The 12,800-nt window shown below is 56.4% G+C and overlaps 1 protein-coding gene across 1 annotated transcript in view; it reads right to left on the bottom strand.

The window, feature by feature from the left end:
* The window catches only part of LOC144783414 (E3 ubiquitin-protein ligase rnf213-alpha-like), a 2,376,820-nt gene that overhangs the window by 482,938 nt on the left and 1,881,082 nt on the right, over nucleotides 1–12,800 (bottom strand). The window lies entirely within an intron of this gene.

Genomic DNA, 12,800 nt, shown 5'->3' with positions numbered 1-12,800 from the left:
CCAACACGCAGAATTGCTAACATTGCACATACTCTTCGGTGGTGAATAGATCTAACCAAGGCTCTTCCCACTGTCGAAAGAGACCTTGCACCACCTCCGAGTTCAGCCGCCATTTGGGATCCATCATGCTCCTCCAGCTGAGTTTGTCCGCCCTGGCGTTCAGTGAACCTGCCAAGTGTTGAACCACCAGGGATATTCCCAGATGTTCCAGCCATGTCCCGAGGCAAAGGGCCTCCTGATAGAGGGTCCACGGCCCCACCCCGCCCTGTTTGTTGCAGTACCACATGGCGGTGGTATTGTCCGTGAACACCTGCGCTACTACTCCCCGGACAGAGGGAAGGAATGCCTTCAGTGCAAGATGGATCGCACAATGCTCCAGAAGGTTGATGTGGAGCTCAGACTCCGCCGGAGACCAGAGGCCTCTGATCTCCGCCTCTCCCATGTGGCCACCCCATCCCAGAAGGGACGTGTCTGTCACCACTGTGTGTTCTGACTGGGGATGGGAGAGGGATCAGCCATTGACCCTGGTTCGTGAGCCACCACTGCAGTTGTCGTGCAGTGCCCACTGATATCTGGATGCAATTGGACAGATTCCCCTGATGCTGCGCCCACTGGAACTTCAGGTCCCACTGCAGAGACTGCATATGCCACCAGGCATGATTGACCAGCAGGATGCAGGAGGCCATGAGGCCCAGCAGACTCAGGGTTATCCTGACCGAAACCCGGGATAGAGGCTGAAACATAGGAATCATAGCCTGAATATCCCGGACTCTCTGTTCGGGAGGATAGACCCGAAACTGCATCGTGTCCAGAACGCTTTGATGAAAAGGAGATTCTGAGAGGGAATCAGGTGCGACCTCGGCACATTGATGGAGATCGGCCGTAGTCTGGAGGTGGGAGACAACTGCCTGGGACGAGTTCACCTTCAACAACCACTTGTTGAGATAGGGGAAGACTGGAACCCCTGATCTGCGCAGATGAGCTGCGACCATCGCCATCACTTTTGTGAACACCTGAGGGGCAATGGTAAGGCCAAAGGGGAGCACAGTAAACTGAAAGTGCTCTTGGCCTACTGTGAACCGTAGGTAAGACCAGTGGGCCGGCAGGACAGGGATGTGAAAATAAGCACCCTGCAAGTCCAACGCTACCATCCAGTCTCCAGGGCCGAGGGCAGACAAGACCTGAGCACGCGTCAACATTTTGAACTTCTCCTTCCAGAGGAAGTGGTTGACATTCCTAAGATCCATGATAGGATGCAGGTCCTTGTCCTTCTTGGGCACCAGAAAGTAGTGGGAATAACAACCACGACCTACTTCTGGGGCAGGAACTCACTCGATGTCCCACCTTGGCCACGAGGGTCAAAACATCCTGTTGGAGAAGTGCCAGGTGATCCTCCGACATGCGGTGGTATTGAGGTGGCATGGCTGGAGGGGTAGCCTCAAATGGGAGGGAGTAGCCCCTTTGACTATCTGCAAAACATCCACCTGTCCGATGTGATGGTGCGCCAGTGGGGGAGGTGATGGTGAATCCTGCAGCCCACTAGCGTTTGATGGGCCTGAAAGGTCGGACTAGGAGGGTTTAGAGGTTTGTGCAGAGGAGGGGTTGGTGGACTTCAGTGTTCCAGGCAGGTCGCTCACTACGCCATGCAGCTCCACCAGCCTGTGCCCTTGTCCTGAGCGCAGCTGCTGCTGAGAGTTTGAGGCCCGCCTCTACCCGCAGGCTAATACCTGCGCCTCATCCCTGGTGACCAGTGGTAGGCCCTAGGTTTGCTTACTTGCTTTTTGCCTGTTTTTGCTGCTGTTGCCTGTTTTTGTAATTGTTTATTTGTGCTCATTTTTTCTCCTCCTGTCATTCCCCCTGCTTTGTCGTGCCCATTTTTGCCTTTTGTGTCCTTCGCCACCTTTCCCGCCGCTGCGTACCCTGCTGCCCCGCCCCCCCGCTCCCATTTGTCCTCCCCCCTCCCAGCTGCCTCCTTCCTCCCCTTCTTATGGCGGCCGCTGTGCGGCTGAAGTCGCGCCTAAGGCAAGTTCGTCTGCGCCCGGCCACGCCTGGACCGCGCCCAGCTCAGGACCCCTGGCCCCTGCGAACGCCACGGCGCCCGTCTCCGCTATGAAGCCAGCACCCTCCACGCACTCAACACCAGACGAGCACACTCCTGCTTCCAGGCCACCCCGAAATGCACCCAGGACCCTTCTCCTGCCGGAACTGCAGCTTCACCAGCAGCAGACCCGCAAAACCACCAACGAGAACAGCACGCAACCACCTCAGATGCATACTCCTTAACACCTGCTCCGCACACAAACACGCAGTCGAACTCTGGGACCTGCTCGACACGTCCTTCCCGGATGTCGCCTTCCTGACAGAGACCTGGATGAACAACTCATCGGCCCTCGGCATCGCCATAGCCATCCTGGGTAGCTATAAGATCACCTGCAGAGACCGCACCAACGGAGTAGGAGGTGGAATTGCCATCATCCACAAATCCACCCTCAAGGTCTCAACCAACTCCGACAACACCCTCAACACCGCCGAACACCTGCACTCCCATATCTGCACTGATCCCAAAACCACCCTCAGAGGAACTCTGATCTACAGGCCCCCCGGACCCAGACCACAGTTCAGCGACTCCGTCACCGACTTCGTCAGCACGCATGCCCTTGCGCCACAGACTACATCCTCCTTGGGGACCTTAATTTCCACCTCGAGAAGAACAACGACACCAACTCCACCACCCTGCTCGATAACCTCGCCAACCTCGGACTCAAACAACTCGTCACGACTCCGCCGGACACATGCTTGATCCCATCTTCTCTGCAAGCTCCCACGTCTCCTTCAGCCACACCACCGAACTCCACTGGACCGATCATCGCTGCGTCCACCTTCGAGAAACCTACCACGCACCACTTCACCCAACAGATCCCCAGCCGCTGCTTGAGCAAAATCACGAAGACCAGCTGCACACCACCCCAAGTCCACCCACAGACCCCACCGCCGCAGCAAACAACCTCAGACGCTGGATCAACAAGTGTGCCAACACCTTCGCCCCGATCAAGAATCCCCCTAACAGTCACACCAACAAGACTGCCAGCTGGTTCACTGCGGACCTCCAGTCCTCCAAGCAAAACTGCCGAAAGCTGGAGAAGAATTGGCGCCATGAACAGACACCAAAGAACCAAGCAGCCCACAAGAACGCCATGCGCCAACATCATCACCTCATCAGATCCGCCAAAAAGACCTCCTTCAAGGACCGCCTAAACAACAATGCACACAAGAGCAAAGAGCTCTTCAACATTGTGAAGGAGCTCTCCAACCCCAGCTCCAGCACCAACGGCATCCCACCTTCGCAAGACCTGTGCAACTCCCTGGCCTCCTTCTTCCACCGCAAGATCGCAGACATCCACCACAGCTCAGACCCCACGGCCACCCCCTACTCACCTGGACCAAAATCAACGTCGACAACACCATCTAAATCATGAGCACCATCAACTCCGGCTCCCCATCAGACCTGTGCCCTCATCACATCTTCAACAAAACCAGCGCCACCATCACACACCACCTCCGCAACGCCATCAACATCTCCTTCGAGACCGCAACCTTCCCGGAGAGCTGGAAGCACGCCGAGATCAACGCCCTGCTCAAGAAACCCAAAGCAGACCTCAAGAACTTCTGGCCCATCTCCCTGCTCCCGTTCCCGGCAAAGGTCATCGAGAAAACAGTCAACAAACAACTGACCCGCTACCTTGAGGAGAACATCATCCTGGATCCGTCCCAATCCGGGTTGCGCAGCAACTACAGCACCGAAATTGCCCTCATCACTGCCACCGATGACATCAGGGCCCTGCTGGACAACGGCAAGACCGCGGCCCTCATCCTCCTGGACCTATCAGCCGCTTTCGACACAGTCTGCCTACACACTCGCCTCCACGATGCAGGAATCCGAGGCAAAGCACTGGACTGGACCACCTCATTCTTCTCCGGCAGAACGGAGCGCGTCAGCCTCACCCCCTTCCGATCCGAAGCCACCAACATCATCTACAGCGTACCCCAAGGATCCTCCCTCAGTCCGACGTTGTTTAACATCTACTTGGCCCCGCTTTCCCACGTCGCCAGACTGCACAACCTCAACATCATCTCTTATGCCGATGACACACAACTGATCCTCTCGCCCACCAAAGACCCTCTCACCGCCAAAATCAACCTCCACGAAGGAATGAAATCCGTTGCCGAATGGATGAAGAACAGCCTAAAGCTGAACTGGGACAAGACGGAGCTCCTCATCCTCGGCTCCACCCCCTCTGCCTGGGAGAAGTCCTGGTGGCGGACCGCCCTGGGAGCAGCACCAACACCCACCGACCACGCACACAACCTGAGATTTATCCTTGATTCAACACTATTCATGATCAAGGAAGTCAACGCCATCTCATCCTCCTGTTTCAACACCCTCCGCATGCTACGAAAGATCTACAGGTGGAACCCCACCGACACTAGAAGAACGATCACCCAGGCCCTCGTCAGCAGCAGACTGGACTACGGAAACGCCCTCTACACGGGAACCCCAGCCAAACTGCTGAAACGACTGCAATGCATACAGTACACCTCTGCACCCCTGATCCTCGACATTCCTCGCCACAGCCACATCACACCCCACCTGAGAGACCTGCACTGGCTTCCCGTCAACAAGAGGATCACCTTCAAGCTCCTCAACCACGCACACAAAGTACTCCACAACAGGGGGCGTGGCTAAGATGGCGGCTCGGTAAGACGTGTCCCGAGGAGGCTCCCCATTCCCGATCCCCTGACCGGACCTCAATGCGGACCTAATCGCCACTAAGCCCCACTACCGAAAGCCAAAGGCAAGCGGAGCAGCAGCGGGGCAGCCAGGGGCCCCAACGAGACTCGGGGCGGAGAAGCGAGCCGCGAAACAATAGCGCCGGCCGAGACGGACCGGAGGCGCGAAAGCTACGACCCGGCCCCTGCAGGGAAAGGAGCGTCCGGGCCCCACGCTACATCCAAGCGACTGTGCTGCTGCACCGGAGGCTTCCCCGGAGCGACACTTGCCAGATTTCGACTACGGGCCCCGGGGGGGCCGCCCACGGAGTGAGGCGCCTACGGAGCCGGCGCCCAGGTCCACTCAAGGCCCCGGCTTGGGCCTACTCGCCGGAGGTGCGGCGCATACGGGCTGCTCAGCCAGGTGAGGAGGGCAGCGCTGCTAACCGGAGGGCACCGCTCTGGGGGGCATACTTACAAGTACCCAGCGCCCGCTGAACCGGAGAGTCACTGCAAGGGCCCAGGACAGAACTGCCACAGTTGGACCGTTGGCGCCACGAGGCTTGGCGTAAATAGGCCACAAACAAGAGCAGTGGTGCCGCCTGCACAAGGGCGCGAGAGAGAAAGCCCCAAGGCGGACAAGTGAGATCCGGGGTGCTGGGCGAGCCCCTGCAGGGAGTACCGGGCCCCTGACTGCGACAAAGCGAGTGGCCCCACCACCGCGGGCGCGGACTGTGCACCTCCACTGCCCACCAGGTCCACGAACCAGGACAGGAGGACGAAGGGAGCCGCCGGAGCCGCGGTGCACACGAAAGATTTCGGGGGCAGTGTTTGGGACCCCGGAAGGTGCCTGCAGACAGATTAACGCGCCAGGGGGCCGACTCGGATAGAGCCTAGCGATCCGCCAGCGGAACACGAGGCGCGGAGAGACCCTGCCGCAGGGGTAGCGGCTCGGGGGGCATAGCACGGGCCCCCGGTGTTGAGCAGAGACCAAGGGCCGTACCGCAGAGGCGCGGCCTCTGCAACACAACGGAGCGAGCCGCTGCTGGGCACCACGAGACGTCACATTCCGGGATCCAGGCCTAGGGATACACGACTCCCACGGAAACGCAACACCATCCCGACGCATCGCACCTCCTCCTCCCATCACACGTCCGTCACGGACTGACTGCGGTCCCGCCAAGGAAAGCGACTCGACCGGGAGGCGCCCGGGCCAGCAGACGGGAGAAGGAAGGCGTCCTCTAATCGCAAAGGGAACCGCACCATACATGAGATGCTGGCCAAAGGGACTACTAAGACTGACAAAAGCCCTGACAAACCAGCTCAGGCACCCCCTCCTAAAGGGAAAGATCACAAGGGGGGGGGAGGCCCCGGTGACCAAAGCGTTCATGAAAGCCCTCTTCACCTCTCTTAAGGAAGACATCCAAACCCTCCGTCAAGAAATGGCGGGGGACTATAAAGAACTCAGACGGGATGTCGACGACCTTGGGTAACGGGTGGCCGCGAACGAGCTCACGGAGCAGGACAGAAGCGAAGAAGTAGAGCTCTTGCGGCAGGAAATTATTAGGATTAATGAGCAACAAGCTGACCTCCAATCTCACACGGAAGACCTGGAAAACCGTTCGAGGCGCAACAAAATTCGGGTCCGAAATGTGCAATCCAAAGCAGAGGGGAACGACATGGCAGGATACCTACAGACCCTATTTCGAACGGTGCTTGACGAAGACGAGGACTTTGAGATCCGTATTGATAGAGCCCATAGGGTGGGCCCAGCTCGCCGAGCTCAAGGTCCCCCGCCAGACATCCTGGCGTTCTGCCCGACTACCCCCTCAAGGAACGCATACGGAATGCAGCACGTCTCAAACAGCCTCTTCACTTCCAAGGCCACGCAGTGGAATTATTCCAGGATTTATCGGCAATCACCCTACAAAAGCGGAGAGCATTCAAGATAGCTACCAACTTTCTTCGCAAAGAGGGGGTCCCATACTCCTGGGCACACCCGTTCCGACTGATCTTCAAGTGGAACGGGGCCCTTCACCAGCTGCGATCCTTACGAGACACTTGCACCCTGCTGGGCATTCCACTCGAGGAGGTCCAACCAGATGACACCGAGGGAGAGCGGTTGTCTGGGGCTTCATCCAGATCCCCACAGGCGACTGGCGACGGCTGGCAGAAGGTGAGACGAGGACGACCCCCTAAGAAAAGCCTCAAGCCAAATCCGGAGACAATGGCGCAAGAACAGGCCGCAGCGATTCAGGAGGTCTCCAAAGACACCGGCGCCAAACTCCGAGAGAATGCAGCGATGGTCGTAATCAGCTAAGTTGTGGCGACACGGTGGGGGGGCGGGACGGGGGGGTCTTGAGCCGCCACTGCCACATAACCCACACGTTTACTCATTCACCACAGGCCTGGACAGACGGTACAAAGGCCTGGGACAATGTTCACCAGTTGGGGTTCCCTGTTTGGACTGGGGGGGGGGGGGGCGGGGGAGGGAGGGGAGGGCGCGGGATGGGGGGGGTTCAGGGGGTATGTCCAGGTGTGTTCCACTCGCCAAGGCAACGAGATCAGAAGGGGCGAGTGATCTTGCTCTAGACCCTTGGAAGAGAGTGGGTGGTTATAGACCTCCTCATGGCTGAAAACTCTATACAGATTCTTACCCTCAATGTTAAAGGGCTAAACAACCCGATTAAGAGGAGAGCGGTGCTCTCATACCTAGAACATTCTGGTGCGGCAGTGTGCCTCCTACAGGAGACGCATCTATTAGCTAAGGACTGGCACCGCATGAGGTCCAGGCCGTTTCCTCCACCACAGAGAAAAAGGCAGGAGTGGCCCTACTATTTGCTAAACATTTCAAAGGCCGGGTGGGGGACAAAGTAGCGGAGATCAAGGGTAGGCTCCTAGCCCACACGATCCACATTGGGAACCTGTCACTCATAGTGGGGTCCATATATGCCCCTAACACAAAACAGGAGGCGTTTCTTACAGGGGCACTATCCGAAGTTCTGAGCGCTAGTTCAAGGCACATACTGATTGGCGGGGACATAAATTTGGTCATGGATAACGAAAGGGATCGGTCCGGGCGTAGGTTTGGCGATTCTGGGGCTCTCTCCACTGAGGGGAAACGTTGGCTCACCGACCGGGGGTTCCTGGATACCTGGAGGGAAGCACACCACACAGCCCCAGGGTATACCTTCTACTCTCATGTGCACCATACATATGCCAGAATTGATCATTTCCTCAGCTCCACTGATTTAGCCCCGACTGTGCGGGATATGGAAGTTACCCCAGCGGCCCTATCTGATCATGATGCAGTAGTAATGCACTTACAGGTTCCACGACAACGAACACACAAGGGTGGTTGGTGGCTCCGGGAAACTCTGCTCTCCCGTAAAGGGGTCACGCAACAGATAGGCCAGAGCATCACGGACTATTTAAGCCAGAACGACACAGGAGAGGTGGCAATGACAGCGGTCTGGGGGGCGCACAAGGCGGTTATTAGAGGAGAGCTGATAGCGATTTCGGCTGCAGAAAATAGGGAAAGGAAGGAACGCCGCCAGGAGTTGACGGCACAAGTGCTAGAATTGGAGCAGGCGCATAGCCGATCCGGGGCACCTAGAATCTGGCGCAAGTTGAAAGCAGCCAGGGCACAGCTGGCGAGCCTGGATCTTGATCGGGCGGAATACGCTGCACTGTGCCTCAAACACACGTACTACGTGGGGGGGGACAGGACGGGCCGCTACTCGCCAACAGGCTCTAGGCGAAAATCGTGCGAGCTAAAATCTCACTCATATGCGAGGAAGGGGGCCGGGAGCTTCCGGAAGATGACCATATAGCGGAGGCATTTAAGGCATTCTATGCCACGCGCTACACAGCTGATCCCACAGCGGATGTTGCCACTGGAGCGGCATACCTAGATGGAGCTAATGCGACGGCCCTCAATGAGGTCAATGCCCTAGCGCTGGACGCTCCCATTCGATTAGACGAGGTGATCTCCGCTATTGCACGCCTCAAACCGCTCAAGGTGCCCGGCCCGGATGGCTTCTCCGCGGGCTTCAATAAGTCCTTCTGCCCCCTTCTGGCCACAGTGCTATCGACGCTGTTCAATTCCTTTCAGGGGCCTGGGTCGATCCCGCCGGAGATGCTAGAGGCCGACATTATCGTTCTGCCAAAACCAGGCAAAGACAAGACCCGCTGCGCGGCATACCGGCCAATCTCCCTCCTCAATCTAGACTTAAAACTTTTCACTGGGATCCTAGCAACGCGACTGGGCCCATGTCTCCCCGGCGTAATAGAGCCGGACCAGGCGGGCTTTATCCCCACACGCCAAAGCGTAGACAACACCAAGCGCCTATTGCACGTGATCCATAAAGCATGTTATAACGCCACGGACGCGGCCCTTCTCTCAGTCGACGCTGAAAAAGCGTTTGACCGGGTTGACTGGATCCATCTTGACCGGACGTTCGCGAAATTCGGAATGGGCGAGAGGTTCAGGGCGTGGGTGGCCAGCTGCTACACATCCCCTCGGGCAACGGTTAAAGTGAACGGAACAAGCTCCGCGCCGTTCGCCATACGTCGCGGCACGAGGCAGGGCTGCCCGCTCTCGCCCCTGTTGTTTGCCCTCTATATAGAACCTTTCGCCCAGCGTGAGAGACAACCAGGCCATCACGGGCATTAAATTCGGGGGCGAGGAACACACGATAAGCCTATACGCGGACTACATCCTGGTCGCCGTGGACAATCCTAGAGTCTCGATACCAGCGTTCCTGGAAGAGATGGAACGATTTGGGGAGGTGTCGGGTTTTAAGATGAATATCAGCAAATCGGTCATTCTTCCCCTGGGGTTAAACTCCCACCAGGCCAACAGGGGCTCGTTAAACCTGGGAGGGCTGTCCACACAAACTACGCTCCCATATTTGGGGATTGACCTAACACCCAGCACGGCTCAAACAGTGGAGCTGAATTACACTAAACTGCTCACACGTATCCAGGAGGATATTCGGAGATGGAAACAACAACCGCTTTCGTGGCTGGGCCGGGTGGTGGCGGTCAAAATGTCCCTGCTGCCGAAGGTGTTGTACTTGTTTCAAACCATTCCAATCACCCCTCTGATAGGCATGATCAAGAAGCTGCAAGACACAGTACAGCAATACGTATGGGCTGGCAAGCGCCCTAGGATGCGACGTGACCTGCTCACGCGCGTCCCCGCAGAGGGGGGGTTGGGGGTCCCCGACTTACAGCGGTACTTTCAGGCTACACAGATGCGATATCTTTTGGAGTGGTCCAGGCCGATGTCTGAGAGGCGCTGGCTATTCCAGGACAGGTCCATGGCTGGGATACCGCTCTGGAAGATTCCATTTTTGGCGCGAACGGATAGACCAGCATACATTAAAAAGTCACCCATCACCAGGACGCTTCTACAGGTCTGGGACGCGGTAGCGGTGACAAAAGACCTCACATCCTGTCCCTAGCCAATGACGCCACTATTTGAAAATCCGGCGTTCCCACCGGGAATGGTCCCTGGCTCCTTCCCGCAATGGACACTGACCGCGTGCAACTCGGCAGGTCACCTATTTGACACGCAAGGCTTTATGACACTGAAAGCTATACAAGATGGGTACTCCATCAGTAAACCGCAAACCTTTCAATATTTTCAGCTGCGGCACTGGCTCACCAGTACTGACGTCATGCCACACACAGGCCGCGCTCTTAAGCCATACGAGAAATGGCTTCTTACCAAAACCTCGGATAAACGGGCGATTACAGAACTGTACAAGATGTTAACTCCCCCCCAGCCACTAGCTAAATCCGCAGGACAGCAGCGGTGGGAGCGAGAGCTGGGCCACACGCTCTCACCAGCCGCGGGCCGTGGAGGGAGTTACGGTGGGGCAGGGAGGCAGGGAGGGGGAGGGGCAGGGTGGAGAGGGCTAAAAACTGGCACCTGGATAATTACAGGTAAGTAAACAATTTAAATAATAAAACAAATTTCGTAGCGCGCACTGCATTGCAAAATGCGATGCAGTGAGCGCTACGAAATTCGTTTTATTAATCAAATTGTTTACTTACCTGTAATTATCCAGGTGCCGTTTTTTAGCCCTCTCCACCCTGCCCCTCCCCCCCCCGCCTCCCTGCACCACCGTAACTCCCTCCACGGCCCGCGGCTGGCTCTCACACAAGGAATGGCAAGACGTCTACTATCAAGCACATCACATGGCCCGTAATGTAGCCAGTCGGGAAGCAGCGGTTAAAGTGGCATATTACTGGCACTTAACACCGAAGCGGCTACACAAAAGCAATCCTCGCTGGGACCCCTTGTGCTGGAGAGGCGGCGGACACATAGGGACCATGCTCCACCTGCTCTGGGAGTGCCCGACGGTACTGGAGTACTGGGAGGAGGTACTTCGAGATGTAGACGACTGTTTCGATACAGAGATTCCCCGTTCCCCGCATACGCGATTCTTGGCCTACCCAACAAGCTCACCTTTCCACTCAAGTCCATTCGGGGACGCCAAATGGGGCTGGCAATTGGGGCGGCAACGCAACATATTCTCTCACTCTGGGGCACCCCACGGACACCCACACACATAGGATGACTCCACAGACTATGGTATAGACTGGGAATGGAACGGATACAGGCGTCCCTAACACAGACTTCCGACATCTTTAGGGAAACTTGGGCACCCTTAATCTCCTTGCTGTCACGGGAATTTCACGAGCTCACTTGCCCAAAATACCTCAAAGTCCTTAGATTGGTTGCTGAATTCCATAAACCACCAGAAGAAGGGACATGAAAGGTCAACGAAGGATACACTCGTACGTCGTGCACCTACACAGCAGAACACACTGGACAAAAGGGGGAGGGAGGGAGGGGGTTAGTTTCGAGGGCAGTATGGTTGGAGTTAGGGAGGGTCCAGTTGGGAGGCGGGGTTCGGGGGTTTTGAAAGACAGTTGATTACTGGGCGGGACTCGTGCCCTCTTGCATGGACTCATGGCACTTTGCTCCAGAGAACAGCCTCCCGATGCTTATCGCGAACTTTGGGGCGACAGATGCACTGGGGCTATGTCTATTTGATTGATGTAATGCTGTACTTGAATGCAAGTGAAAAATAAAATAAATTTGATCCAAAAAAAAAGTACTCCACAACATCCAGGCCAGCCTACCTCAACAAACGACTCACCTTCTACAACCCGAACCGCCAGCTCCGCTACGCTGACCTCGCCCTCGCCACAGTCCCCCGCATCTGGAGAGCGACGACCAGCGGCAAATCATTCTCCTACCTAGCCGCCAATTCCTGGAACACCCTCCCCATCCTCCTACGGCAGACCAAAGACCTACTTACCTTCAGGAGGCTACTCAAGACCTGGCTGTTCGAGCAGTAGCAGCAGCCCACCCCCTAGATCCTTGAGACCCTCACGGGTGAATAGAGCGCTTCACAAATGTCTTGATTGATTGACTGGCCCGCCCGCTGGACCCCTGAACCATGGCGTTGGTTCCCACGTCCTAGACCGGGCGAAGCTTGGGGAGCTTGCTGCGGCCTGTGGCTCTGGGCAGGACGTAGCGGGGCGCCCCTTCCGTAGTCATGAAAGGGACGAAAAGCAGACTGCACAGGGCAGCTGGAGATGCCCAAAAATCCCATCACCTATCACCTCCCTTAGGGTTCACAGTTATGTGATCAAAGCAGAAGAACATTAGAAGGTCCCTATTACTGTCATGTTTGGCACTAAAATGTCTGGCCACCGGGTATGTTGCATCCCTATTCATGATCGCCCTCATGTGTTCTATGATGCGTATTTTCGCAGGGTGTATGGTGCTGCCAATGTATTTTAGTCCACATGGACAGACTAGACAGTAGACAGTGTATTGTGTGCTACAGGTCATGAATTTGCTGATAGGTTTGGGTTTCTTAATCCCTGGCACTTTGTTGGACTGAGTCTTCTTGCTGTTGGAACATGCCTTGCATCTGCCACAGGGAAAGAAACCATGTAGTTCTTTCCGAATAGTTGTAGAATTTGTGTTGGCATGATGACTTCTTACC

Source organism: Lissotriton helveticus, chromosome 9 (genome assembly GCF_964261635.1).
Source record: "Lissotriton helveticus chromosome 9, aLisHel1.1, whole genome shotgun sequence".
NCBI classification, from domain to species: Eukaryota; Metazoa; Chordata; class Amphibia; order Caudata; family Salamandridae; genus Lissotriton; species Lissotriton helveticus.
The sequence above is the reverse complement of the archived record's forward strand: the minus strand, read 5'-3'. Positions and strand labels throughout refer to the sequence as shown.